Below are 14,082 nucleotides of genomic sequence, written 5' to 3' on the forward strand. Positions count from 1 at the left end.
TCGATACTATAAATACTTCTTCTCAAATCAAGAAAAGACACAGTTGACAGACGAAATAAATTTCTCCAAAAGCTCAAAAGTCTCCCAAGCTCGTGAAGAACCATAAAGCTGCCAAATAGCCAGTCCATTCAACTCACCGACTTCAAACATACAGAAGAAATCACTCCAAAACTCAGAAGTCTTCGAAGTTAATGAAGAACCATCAAGCTACTAAATAGCTGATCCCTTCACCTCACTGATTTCAGACAAACAAGGGAAATCACATACAAGCTCAGATGTAGTTAAACTCGATGAGAATCAACAAGCACCAAGCACATGTGCCGGTTCATCCACCATCAAAGATATACTCGCCACGTGACACCACTCGTTGTTCAAATTCGTACAAGTTCAAGGCTCTGCAATCCTTGATCAACCACTGTCTTCAAGTCGTCAACAAAGCGAACTCTCTAGAAAGTTCTTCATTAAGCTCGTGGAGAATCAACAAGCACTAAGCACACGTGACGATTCATCTACCATCAAAGCTGAAGAATGCTCACACATGACATAGCTCATGGACCAAATCTGATCAAGATCAAGCCTCTACAACTCTTGATCAACAGTCGTCTTCAAGTCGTCAACAAAGCGAACCTCTGTAAAGTTCTTCATCAAGGTCGTGGAGAATCAACAAGCACCAAGCACACATGCCGATTCATCTGCCATCAAAGTTGAAGAACGCTCACCATGTGACTTTGCTAGTGGACCAAATCCGATCAAGATCAAGCCTCTACAACCCTTGATCAACCATCATCTTCAAGTCATCAACAAAGCAAATCCTCTCCAAGGTTCTTCATCAAGCTCGTGAAAAATCAACAAGCACTAAACATATGTGCTGATTCATCCGATACTAAAGTCAAAGAACGCTTACCGCATGACACAACTCATGGCCCAAACCTGATCAAGATCAAGCGTTTACAGTCCTTGATCAACCTTCATCTTCAAATCTCCAACACAACGAGAAGTTCAAACTACAATAATCTGATTCAAGAGCAAGTGCTCGTGACTTTGGATCAAGCTAATGTCAGAGATCTGATAAGAGGAAATTCTTGTAAAAAAATACTCACAACTTCATTAACAAAAAAATTGATTTTTTTGTACTTGTGTTCTTCTTTCATTCATTGCAGGATTTTCGTGTTTACAGTGAGAAAAGGAAATTATTTAAGGCGCCTATGCCTTGTTGATTTTCCTGGGATAGCTGAGTTTATAGAATAGGATTTAAGAAATTAATATTCTCCAAAACCCACTCCTACAATCAAAATAAGAGTTTAAGTAGTTTGTTGCTAACCTTATACAAACTAACAAAAATAAAGCGTAACAATACAAGTTTTTAGGGGCTAGTGTTTTTCCTCTCCACCTCCACCATCTGTCAACCCCCTTGACCTTGTTCACCATGGTTGACGAAGTTTCAGCACGCTTGGTGGCTACTCTTGCTATCTTAGAGAACAGGAGGACCTCATTTGGTCCTGTCGGCGCCGTCGCGGTGTCTACCCATCATTTTGCTGTTGGGAGGCTGTAATCGATGACTGCAAACCGATGTGTCAATCCCCAGGCTTTAATGAGGACAATGACTTCTGTTTAGGGTTTGGGTAATCGGTTGTCGATAAGGAAGCAGCACGAGAGAGCTTCATTTTCCAGTTTACGGCAGTGAAGGACAAGTATTAAGAAAGTTGTAGGAGGTATGCCTTGATTTTCTATGAAACCAGTGTTGGCAGCGGCAAAGTTTGATTGTCTGTTTGATATGGCGGTGGCTCTTATTACCCCAGTTCCGGTCTAGGTTGAAATCTTTGGTCTCCCACTAGCTTTGATGATAGAGGGGGAGGTGCATGGCGCTGATTGGAGCCATGTTGGGTGAAGTGGTGCAATTGGAAAAGCCTAGGTAGTGGCAGGGAACGACGGCTAGGATTTGGATCCGGCATCCGCTCTCTTCTCTTGTGAAACAGGTGTTCCCACCGTCAACCTATGAGTTTACATCATGTGCTTCTGTGACGGTCTGATACTACTAGCAAAAAAAGCTATACACACTGATTGAAATTAGTGGGTAAAAATCCTAATAGCTAACAAAATCTGTGTGGGAAGCCCAAAGGTTACCCTACACTCACAGATGTAATTTCTGTTCTATTTGATGGGGTGGTCTTTGGTCTTTCCCCACTGATAGAAAAATCAGTGCGAGTTTTTTGTGGGACCCATTAATATCTCATATTACACAAATAAAATTATAATTAAATTTTTAATATCAAAATCTGTGTGAATTGACAAACGAAAAATTTATGTGATTTAGACCAAAAAAAAAAAAACCAAAAATCTGTGTGGAAGAATTTCAACTACAGAGTAATATATTAATTCTCCTACATCAGTAACTTGCACAGTAAAAAACACATTTCAACCACAGTAAAATTTTTCATTCTCTTGTGATACAATAATAAAATCCTACTTCATTCATTCAAACTAACAGATTATCCAAAATATATACAAAAGAAAGATATAAGGTAAACTTTAAATAGTTCTTGGAATTTAAAACAAGGTAATTGTTTATGAAGGTGGAAGACCACTATGACTTTCCTATTCAACAACAGATTTCTTATCCAAGAACATCACTATTCTAGCCCATCTATATTTACCATCTAAGCTTCCTTAATATTAGATTGAGAGCATGTAGAACAAAAATAAAAAGCTACTCTCATGTCATTTACATTGGCAGAACTCACCATATCAGTTTGTCAAAGTTGTGGGCATTTCTTGGCAATATCCATACTGCATAGATGAAGTTGGGATGGCTGGTATACTACTTTGTGGCTGGGTTGAAGTACCTTGTGTGATCTGCTCCACAAATACTTGTGATGTTGTATCTATGCCTGAAAACCCAGCTTATTTCATCCATTGACCCATTCTTTGAACTGCTCTTTGCTCCACCATCTTTAAGTTCTCTTCCATTAGTGCATTCTGATCCATTCTAAACTTCTCCATCTCTTCAGCCATCTTCCTCTCCCTTTCAGCAACTTCAGATGTAATTCTTTCATCTCTCTTGGTAGCCTCAACCTTCTCCCTTTTGACTTCACTTCTTATCCTTGCAACCTCCAACCGTTGTTCTTGAAATCTAGCTTGAAATGCTTCCACAATTCTTGGAACTCCCCTCTTTTCAGTATGAATGTAAGGAACATCCTGCCATTTGACTCCTGCTCCAAGCCCCCTCACTAAATTGTGTTTTTCTACCCCAAGAACTTCAGCATATACATCTTCTCTGACTTATGGAGTTATTTCAATATTCAACTTCTTTCTTTCCTCCTCAGCCTGCTCATATTTCATCTACAATATAAAAGAGTATATATGAGCTAATTCATTATCGATCTTTACATTAGCCTATGCAAACAAAAAAAAAGTGTTGTAAGTAAACTGAAAGTGAGAACTATTAAAAGACTGCCCCAAAAGAACATAACCTAACTAAACGGAAAGGCAAAGACAATGAAGCAAACCCTCTGAGTATCACAGATAATGGTACATCCTAGGTTTTCCATGGTATAAGGTTGTTAGGCTCTATAAGGAACAGAACACTTCATCAACCATGAAAAGTACTTGAGAGTCTTTTACATCTTCTAATCAACCAAGAAGCTTACATAAATTAGACCATATCATATGTCCTTATTGGTAATAAATTCTCTAGAAACCAAGGGTATCAACCTACGTAAAATTTGTATATATGAATCAGTGCAAATTGCAGATTATTATGCTAAATTTCCAACCAAGTAATTGCCATTTTCTTACTTAACCTCTACAGAAGTAAAATTTCAGTTTCCCCTAGCTTCCTGTCCTACCAGTTCATGATTGCAATTAAAGCATTCAGGAGTCCCTTGATTTGGTACCCAATATTCTTCAATAATGTCTTGTGCTGCATCCAACGGTCTTATAGCCTTTTAAAAACATAACTTTTTATTATGGATTTTCTATAAGCTGTATGTGGATCCGACCAATCAATAGTACCCTACATTTAATTCAAAGTTTCATATTAGAAGATATTTACATTTCATGTAATGATCTAAAATAGAAGTGAAACAACATAAATCATTAAGCTGTACCTTCACCTGTTCCCATGCCTTTTTATGAATGTCACTTTTTAAGTGACGCCAATCAGTAACATTGATTTGGTAGAACTCACCATTAGCGGCTAAACACCCAATAAAATTTGAGAAATGCATACACTTCTTTCTCTGCCACAAAGGCGCCCCAAACTTGTCTCACATGATTCTTTCTCTGACTCCATCTTCTCCCCAATGAATAATGTTTGAACCTTTGGACTTTTTTGTACCACTTAGGCCATCTCTAATAGGAAGGCCAACATGAGATCTCTAGCCATTTTTTCTAAATTATGAACTCCAACAACAAAAAGTCCAAAGCTATAAATGGGTCCATGTTCAAAGGGGGTGGAGAGGGATGAAAATAGCCCTAAATGTGGCTTTTTGGCTCTTGTGGGACCCACATAAACCAACATCAATTAAGCTTAATTAATGTGGCATTTGAAGTCAGTGACTTAATGATATTCTTATGTTCTGTGTTGTTTGGTGATACATTAATTGATAACAATTATACAACTCTTTCTCGTTTATCCACTGCCATATAGCTGATTCTGGTTTGATTGTTTTCATTAGGCTAGTTTGTCCTTGTTGTTTTATAGGAATGACGAATTACAACAACAATGAGGATTTTAACTATGAAGAATTGCCTTGATGTAAACCAACCACAACTTCATAACAATGTGGCTTTTGATGATAGCGAAACACAGGATGTATGAGGTCTTTTTGATGCTCAACTTGAAGTCAGTGAAGGCACAAATCTAAAAGGAAATTAAAGGTTATATCATGTGGCATTTGAAAAAAAATCCAATAGCCCATATGATATAACCTTTAATTGCCTTTTAGATTTGTGCCTTCACTGACTTCAAGTTGAGCATCAAAAAGACCTCATACATCCTGTGTTTCACTCTCATCAAAAGCCACATTGTTATGAAGTTGTGGTTGGTTTACATCAAGGCAATTCTTCATAGTTAAAATCCTCATTGTTGTTGTAATTCGTCATTCCTATAAAACAACAAAGACAAACTAGCCTAATGAAAACAATCAAACCAGAATCAGCTATATGGCAGTGGGATAAACGAGAAAGAGTTGTATAATTGTTATCAATTAATGTATCACCAAACAACACAGAACATAAGAATATCATTAAGTCACAAGTTCGAAAAACTCGGCAAATTCAAGTTGATGAAAAAGCATAAAGAAAAAACCCAATTAAAATTATATAGAGCACGCTCTCAAGAGAGTATCTGCTACTGATATCAATGTATACCTTTCTCTTTAGTTGCGATTCAGACTCAACTAATATCCATACAGCAATTAACCCAAATACAAATATCCAAGCATATTCCTTTTTTCCCGTTCAAACAAAGAGAAAACCATTTGAGAGAATTAAAAACCCAAAAATGATTCTCAGGAAAGTTAAGTTCTCTACACTCATATTGTAGAGAAGTTCACCTCCAACTCTAGAATCAAGTTCGCTTATAATCAACTTATCAATGTTCTGCAACCAATTGAAAGACAAAGATTCAATAGAGAGATAATTGATTTCGATTACATGAAAGGATTTGAAGATTGAGAATGGAGGTTGAGAGAATTACCCTATTTCGTTGCAAAAGGAAACATTGATTTGGTAAGAGTCTGGAAGAAATAGCAATATGGGTTTGTTAATTAGGAGGAAACAATGGCTTTGAGAATATTGTGTGTAGTGATGAACTAAACATAAATTATAAGTTTTAGGGAAATTAATTATTATTTAATAACTGGCTATAAAAATATGTGTGCCTACCCAAATATTGAGCGCGAACCATATTTCTAACCCCGCTCTTTCGTTTTTTGTTTTTTTTCAAGTCCCGCATTTTTTTTTATTATTCCTTTTGGCGTTATTACCTGAAAATGAATTATCTTTTTCTTTACAAGGCAAATCAATTATTAATAAATTTTTTAAATTTATAGAATTATCATCATATAAATCAAATAAGGATTAATAACATTAATCGACTTCTAAATTTATACACTCTTTACCGTAGAAATCAAATCAACCGTAAGTATCCTTTACAATATAAATCAATTCAGGATTAATTGCATTAATCATTTATTAATGAACTTCTAAATTTATACACCGTTTACCATAGAAGTGAAATGAATCGTAATTATCCTTTACCATATAAATCAAATCAGGATTAATTACATTAGTCACTTATTAATGGACTTCTAAACTGCATGATAAGAAAAGAAAAAAATTAAAATCACACATTTATGAATGAATCAACTATCTCCTTATATCTTCATGGGGAGTGCTAGGCTCACGCTCACCTTGTGTGTGTATGTCACGCCCCTGATTTTTAACACAAATAAAAAATCGATATATAATCCCATAATTATACATGCGTGAACGTTCAGCCATCAATACCAAATACCTGAAAAACTTTTTCCCCTTATACAATACACATATTGATGCCCTGAACCCACTATGTCAATATTGACCCGCCTACAGAGTCATATATTACATAAGCTTACGAATTAAATTGTCAACTGTGAGCCCCCGAAAATTTTGTTTAATTTTTAGAATGTAATTTTTCGCCAATAAGATTTTCGCAAGGTAATTTAAGTGAAGGAATTATTTTGGAAATTATTTTGGTATCGAGATTACGATTTGGGCCTCATGATTTAAGTGTGGGCCAGAGTTCCTCGTTTTGGGCCTAAGATGAAGTCAAGAATTAATTAAGGAAGTTTCAGACGAAAAGCGAATGAAAGAAAAGTCCCGAGCCCAAAACCCGAAAGAAATTAGCTAGGAGAGTTTCGTAATTCGTCGCAAGGGCAAAATTGGTATTTCACGCACACAACTATAAATAGAAAAAAATTGGAAGCCCTAGTCCCATTTCTCCCTTGCAGCCGCGTCCTTCTCCTTCCCTCTCCCCCGACCTCTCGCTCTCTCTCTCTCGCTCTCCCTCTGCCATCACCGGAGACTCCATCTCCGGCCACCATCTCACCACATCACTTCCACCAGTCGACGGAACACCTGAACCCGACCAAAACCCACCCGGAATCACCGACATGCATCGCCGGTAGCCTCCACACGCGACCACCAAAAGCTGCAACACCACTGCCCTTTCTCCTTCGTCGATTTCCGACCATCACCATGCCACACTGACACCACCGTCCGACTCAGTGGACAAGGAAGAGCGAAACCCGTGAGCATCATCACTCGTCGATGTCGGGAAACCGCCGTACCAGCATCGTCGGAGGCCTCGGCCCTGCATGCCCTCGTTCTCTACTCTCCAGCTCGGATCGAGCTAAACAACCTCCGTAGCTGGAATCAAGGCTTCACGATGCATCAAAGCCATAGACCCTCAGCCTCCGATTTCGGCCAGAGCCCCCGCACGCGTCTCACGCGCCACCGCTGGCACGTGAGCCAACCTAGCGTCACCGTGAGCACCACCAGCTTATTCTCTTCGTTCGGTAAGCTGGATTCTATCCCTTCTTCTTAGTGAGGCTTCTACTTTGATCTAGATTGAGAACCCTAACTCGATTTCTTAATTTGAAATCTGTGAGGATTTTGGAATATGTGTTCTGGAGGTTTTGGAGGAAGGGAGGTCTGCAAAATTGTAAGCCTTCGGAGAAGAGAAGTGCTGGGTCAGTTCCATTTGTATTGAGGAAAGGTAAGGATTCAAGAACTCGGTTTTGGAATGAATTTGGTTAAGAGTTGGACTGTTGATCTTGTCATATCTGTTAGGTGCCCAAAGCAATTGTTGGAGCTGGATTGCAGCAATTGGATTTAGCCCTCAGTTTGGAGAAGAAGAAATGGTAAGGGTCTGGGTTTTGAATCTATTGTTGGTGAAACTGTGGTGGTTGTAATCTGTTGTTTGTAGCCTCATGAATGGGAAAGTGTTAAAATGGTGATATGGATATGTTGTTGAGTGGATTGGAATTGATAGGAAATTGTCCTTGTTGATTTAATTATGAAAGCGGTGATTTGGCTAATTGCATGAGAAAAATTATAAATAAGAATGGACCGGTTTTGGATAAGTGAATTAATATGTGGAATGTTCAATTTAAGGTCCGTGAATAGAAATATTCCAAACCTACCATATCCCGGAATTATTGTATAATGAAATTATTCGGGAATGGTGGTTGCTATTTAATAGCTTAGGGTTTAAAGGCTAAATAAAATGAGGTCAAACCGGTTGACCGAAATTTTAGTATGGGAAGAAGTGTGATCACCATATCCCGAATGAGCTTACTATGTTAAATGAATTGTTCGGGAATGGAAATTGCCATTTGTTTTCTTAAGGTAAAAAGGGTAAAGAAATGAAGGTGCAGGTGCTAAGTATAATCACCATATCCTAAATGATTCAAATGCTATATCATTTGGATTTGGATTGTTTGGGAATGGATAATAGAATTTATCAACTAAAGGAAAATTCTATAAACACAAGTTCTAGATCATTTTTCGATTAAAGGATAATCCGATGGACTATAAGGAAATTAAGTAAATGTTTTGGTTGCTCGGTTAGTTGAGTTATAATGAAGTCAGGTTACTTATTGGTTTAATTTTATTATAAAGGACCCGAGCGTGTGCATTTGGAAGTGGACAAAGTGTTGAAAGTCGAGAACGAACCCGAATGTGGGCAAGCACTCCAATTCCAGGTAGGGTGAGCTGTCCCTTCCTTGTTAGAGGCTTTTCAGTATATGTGGAATGCTATACTATGATAGTATGTTGCCTGCAAGAACGTTTTTGGTTGTTCATCAGTCGATGCCTCGTGATACATGTGTTTTCAGAGCTGATAATTGTTGATTGCGAAAACCGAGGCTAGACTTGCATGTTGAGATACTGTACCCTTTGTATGTTTGTGACCTGAAAGTGAATGGGACCTAGACGCGTTGATTCCTAGGGATCCCACGGTGTCGATAACCGTGAACCTCCGGAGGGGGCTGTGCTCCTATGTTTGTCGGGGAAAGGTAAGTACAGACAGTGAACCAGTCATAGGAGACTCAGAGCCAGGAAATGGACACTTTCGCTACTTGTAGTCACAAGGACTACAAAGTAGTTGGCTGGTTCTCTTACTCAGGACGAACCAGATCGGTCACTGATTTATTTTACTTTAGCCGGCAGGTAAGTATCTCGGAGCTCCAAGTGTGTGAAGCATACTGCACATGTTTAATGAAAGAAAACGAATGTTTGTGGTTGCCACTTTTCTTAAAGCATTTTTCGATAAACGTGCACAATATTATGTAGTAAATATTTTCAAGTATATTATTTTTTCAAACCTAGCATGGTTGGGTCGGCCCCTACTGGGCATGCGAGGACGAAAGCTCACCCCTACTATAGTGTGCAGGTTTCGAGCATGTGGTCGGGAAGCGTACAGGGGAGGCACATGGCACGGCTTGGCGCATTTCTCTTTAGTTTTATCAAAAGAAGGTTTTGGTCCTTAATCGGATTTTGTAGTAGCTAGTTTATTTACTTTTTATTTATTTCCTACTCGTTTACAAAAAAATTCCGGGAGACCCGTAACCCTGGGGCGCGTCTCCCATACTTGTAGTTACTTAGTGATCCGTTTTATTTTCCAAATTGGGCTCCGATTGCAAGCCCAAAACTCTTAGCCCATTTCGAATTCCGCTTTTGACAATGTGTTGTTAGGTTGCTAGAATGATTTGTCCAAGAAAGTGTTTTGTAAACCAACAACCTAAACTCAAAAGGCCTTGCGGTTTCGGGTTGATGAGCTATCGAGATGCCATTCGTGACATGTCGATTCCTCATTGGCTCGGAGTCGCGGCGCTGTGGGACCCCCCTTTCGGGTCACGACAGTAAAGTGGTATCAGAGCTCTAGGTTCCGAAATACTTTCGAAATCGTTTTTGCAAAACTGCAACCCTTGTCATAATTTTTTTCAAGTGTCGAATTTGGTTGGGCAAAACGCTCGAATTTCTTGGACATTTTAAAGTATGTTGGTAAAAAAAAAAAAAAAAAATGTTTTCGACGTCCTTCCTTTATTTTATTCTTCCCGGAGGATACCCTATTGCCTTATTTCGCTTGCAAATATTTTTCATTGAGGCTACTTCCGAGTCATTCAAAGAATTTCCAACGGATTTAAAAAGTAAAGATACATTTGAGATTCCTGGAAAAAGAATTTTGTTTGTTTCCTTGTGGTGCTTTAAAGTTTGGTTTAAATTTTAAATTGCCAATGCCGTCATGATGCCACTCGACCACAAACGCTCCAAAGGTAGTAAGTATGAAAATTGGATAAAGTGTTGGGTAAATTATTAGGGGATTGAGCATTAAGGAGTTAACGAAGTTATATTCGGTGAGTTGATACTCGGAAAAGTAAGTTAGAGATGAAGTTGAAAGGAATATTTGTGTACCCCCATGCTAGTGTTATACAGTAAATTTTATTGATGGATTAAAGTTGTTGTACTACATATATTGTTGCACGTATTGAAAAATATAGAGTGTTGTGTGGAGCAAAGTGAAAAATTGAGTAAAAGTGAGATCATGTCCCCTATATAGTCATTTGGATAAGTGGTGTTCGTATTTTCACTCGATTTCCTCTTCTTCCTTCCGAGCGATGGCCCGACTGCAGCGGTTCCCCATCGATGCTCTACGGAAAGAAAGTGTGATTTTCGAGTAAGGTAGACACCACTCAAGTGTTTCCCAAGTGTTGGATTGATAGGGAAACTTGTAATGGCAACACAAACATGAAATTGATTATTGCTTGAGCTTGGCATCTCCCCAATCTTGTTGTTAATTGGTGGAACGATATGAAGCTTTGTTGCTTTGGAAACTCTAATGTTGTATTGTTGTGCTGACAAGATTACTTTGTGGGGAAGCACAGAAATTCAGGAAAGACCAGTGGAGTCACATAAACTATTCTTGAGTTGTCATTGGTCTGCATAGAGTTGAGAAATTATGTTCCCTATAATCAGGGAAATTGTTGGGAAAATAAATGATTGCGGAACCAGCAACGTACTTGGAAATGTTAGTATGCTTTGAGATCACAAGGTCACGACCTTGTACTGGTATTTAGTAGGATCACTAGCAACGTTTCTAAGAATGGTCAAGAAAAGATCTTTAAAGGATTATAACTTTAGCAGCCAGTTTTCTGTACTTCAAGGAATCTTTGATCGCTTTGAAGTCAATAACGCTACGAATTTCAGAACGTAGACAAGTTGGTAGCACACTCTTGAAAGACAACTTTGATTACGTGGTTAGAATGACGCTGAAATGGTGACGTCAAGGCGTAATTGAAAAGTTCAAAAATCTAGGTGACAAATTGCGCATTTACCTCACGTGTTTGCTTTTGAGACAAGGAATTCGTAACATTTCTTCCACACCAGGAGTTTACATTAACTGTTTTACGTTCTTGCCTCTTACTACAAAAGTTGATTTTCGTCTCTTGCATTACTAAAATGTTTTCCTCATAAGTCAAGAGACTACACCTTAAACAATCAAGTTTTCCTTACTAAAGTGTTCTGTTTTACAAAGCTCGAACATTTTGGGTTCTTCAAAAAAAAAAAAAAAAAAAAAAAAAACACAAAAAAAAAAAAAAAAACAAAAAAATTCTACAACCTAGACTTTGAAAACAAACTCAAAACTATCTTCAAGGCTGTTTCAGCAAAATGCATTTGAAATTATTTCCTTACCTACCAAAAAGTTTGTGCCAACAAATCTTGTTCGAAAAGTAGGAGAGTTTACAATTTCCCTATTCTGTTTTCAAGCAAAAAAAAAAAAAAAAAAAAAAAAAAAAAAAAAAATTGAAATTCCAAGAATTTTACTATTTTGTCTCCGCAACTACTCGAAATTTAGTTTTATCCGACCTCTACTACTTTTAAATTTCTGAAATTTTGACGACGGTCTCAGTCAGCATTTCTACATCGAACCTACTGATCTTGATTTGGTTGAAATTGCATATCCAAAATTTTAGTAGTGAACTCATTCAAAATTATTTTCCAACTTCTTGGAAACTTGAAATGTTAGTCTCGTTGTGGCTTTCTCTTATCATTAGTTATCTTTTATGTAAACTGGTGGTTGAAAGAATGTTAGTTCACCTTCGGATTTACTCAGGGCACCCATTTCGAAAGTAAAGGATTACTTTAAAGGAGAATATTTAGAAATTACTTTTTCTTGTTGTCGGACGAGGACACAAGAAAATAAAGTGCTTGTAACCGATTCAACTATTTTGGCTTGACCAAAAATTGAAGGAGCGCTTATGACTTGATTTTTGAGTTTTGACATCAAACGAGTTCGTATGATAGAAATGATAGTTCAAGGTCGAGACCGTTAATGGAAATGCTACGAACTTTACAAATCTCGAGGAGTCAACTTCGATTGGTGATCCTCGAATTTCGTTGAAACTTAGCGAAAAGTATTGTTGCAACTTGATGCCTTGAGCATTGGACGGTTTGTTTGGTCAATGCCAAGCGACCTATTGATTGGTGTCTCATGACGTGTTGTAGGTACTTAGGTGTTGCGATTTCACAATGTGACATCGAATTTACTGAATCGTTTGCTTGGTTTCGACGTCATATGTACAAGCTGCCACAATTGTTTGTCCATGGAGTAAACAGTATCCGCTAAGCTACGTATAAGTGTGCATGAGGTATGACAACCAAGATCGTTGATAACTACGAGGCGGACGACAGCGATGACATCGTTGACGTGTCATTTGTAGTGACGCTCTACGAAACTTATTTAGGTTGACCAATGGAGAAAGCTCGGTTTCTCTCCTTGGTTGCCACTTATATTTAAGGCTCAAATTCCCGAGTAATTTTATACTCTCGTTAAATGGGAATTGAGCGTAGACGTCGATTTGTTTTCGGTGATTTTGAAAAGTAAGCGATTATTGCATGGTTGCAACGAAGTTGCTATTCAGCGAGTTGCTTATCGAAAAGAAGCAAGATTCACGGAATAAAGTGTATCCTATGGAACGTATGATAGGAACACTTACTGAATTGATAAAGATAGCTCCGGAATGGGGATATGAAATTAATGGAAGCACGAATTGTGAAAGTTTTACGAATGTCATTGTGTTGTGTAAGATAATGTGTGACGGGGCATTCCACGCGAATTGTTTACAAGTAATGCTTGAGGATTCTTACACTAAAATGTTGGTCATTTAGTTGTGGAAATGAGGTCGACGAGTGGATTTGCCACTGCTTTGCAGTATGTGGTTATTGAGATTAGTGGTTGACTAAGTGTTAGTCCCCGATTTGTTATAAGACTCTTTGAATTATTCGGAAAGGCTAAAATTATAATGTCTTTGTATATGGCATTGAGCTCAGAGGAGTTGGATGAGACAATGAAATCAAATGTTTGCACATACACACACAATGTGATAGAGGAAAAGTGCAATTTGCGAAAAAACAAATGGTTATAGAGTTTGATGAGGTCGTCCCCATAAGTGGAGTAAGATGTACCATGTGAATGGTAAAGGTTCAAAAAGTATCAGAGGAAGGTAAAACAATGTCTTGTGCAAACTCGAGCCCGAGGTGAAAAGAAGTAACCTCTCTCATTCATACATTGGGTAAATTTCAAGGACGAAATTTATTTTAAGGGGGGTAGAGTGTGAGCCCCCGAAAATTTTGTTTAATTTTTAGAATGTAATTTTTCGCCAATAAGATTTTCGCAAGGTAATTTAAGTGAAGGAATTTATTTTGGAAATTATTTTGGTATCGAGATTACGATTTGGGCCTCATGATTTAAGTGTGGGCCAGAGTTCCTCGTTTTGGGCCTAAGATGAAGTCAAGAATTAATTAAGGAAGTTTCAGACGAAAAGCGAATGAAAGAAAAGTCCCGAGCCCAAAACCCGAAAGAAATTAGCTAGGAGAGTTTCGTAATTCGTCGCAAGGGCAAAATTGGTATTTCACGCACACAACTATAAATAGAAAAAAATTGGAAGCCCTAGTCCCATTTCTCCCTTGCAGCCGCGTCCTTCTCCTTCCCTCTCCCCCGACCTCTCGCTCTCTCTCTCTCGCTCTCCCTCTGCCATC

The 14,082-nt window shown here is 38.1% G+C and overlaps 1 long non-coding RNA gene across 2 annotated transcripts; it reads left to right on the forward strand.

Annotated features, from left to right (window-relative positions):
• The first annotated feature begins 7,209 nt into the window (after positions 1 to 7,209).
• On the forward strand, positions 7,210 to 9,915 carry LOC133723455 (uncharacterized). Of its 2 annotated transcripts, XR_009853044.1 has the most exons (4): positions 7,210 to 7,759; positions 7,834 to 7,904; positions 8,665 to 8,747; positions 9,430 to 9,915. It is a non-coding gene; the product is annotated as an uncharacterized LOC133723455 (long non-coding RNA). The 2 variants fall into 2 exon arrangements; XR_009853045.1 differs by having other exon boundaries at positions 8,665 to 9,908.
• Positions 9,916 to 14,082: the final 4,167 nt, after the last annotated feature.

The sequence above is a fragment of the Rosa rugosa genome, chromosome 7, assembly GCF_958449725.1.
Source record: "Rosa rugosa chromosome 7, drRosRugo1.1, whole genome shotgun sequence".
NCBI lineage: Eukaryota > Viridiplantae > Streptophyta > Magnoliopsida > Rosales > Rosaceae > Rosa > Rosa rugosa.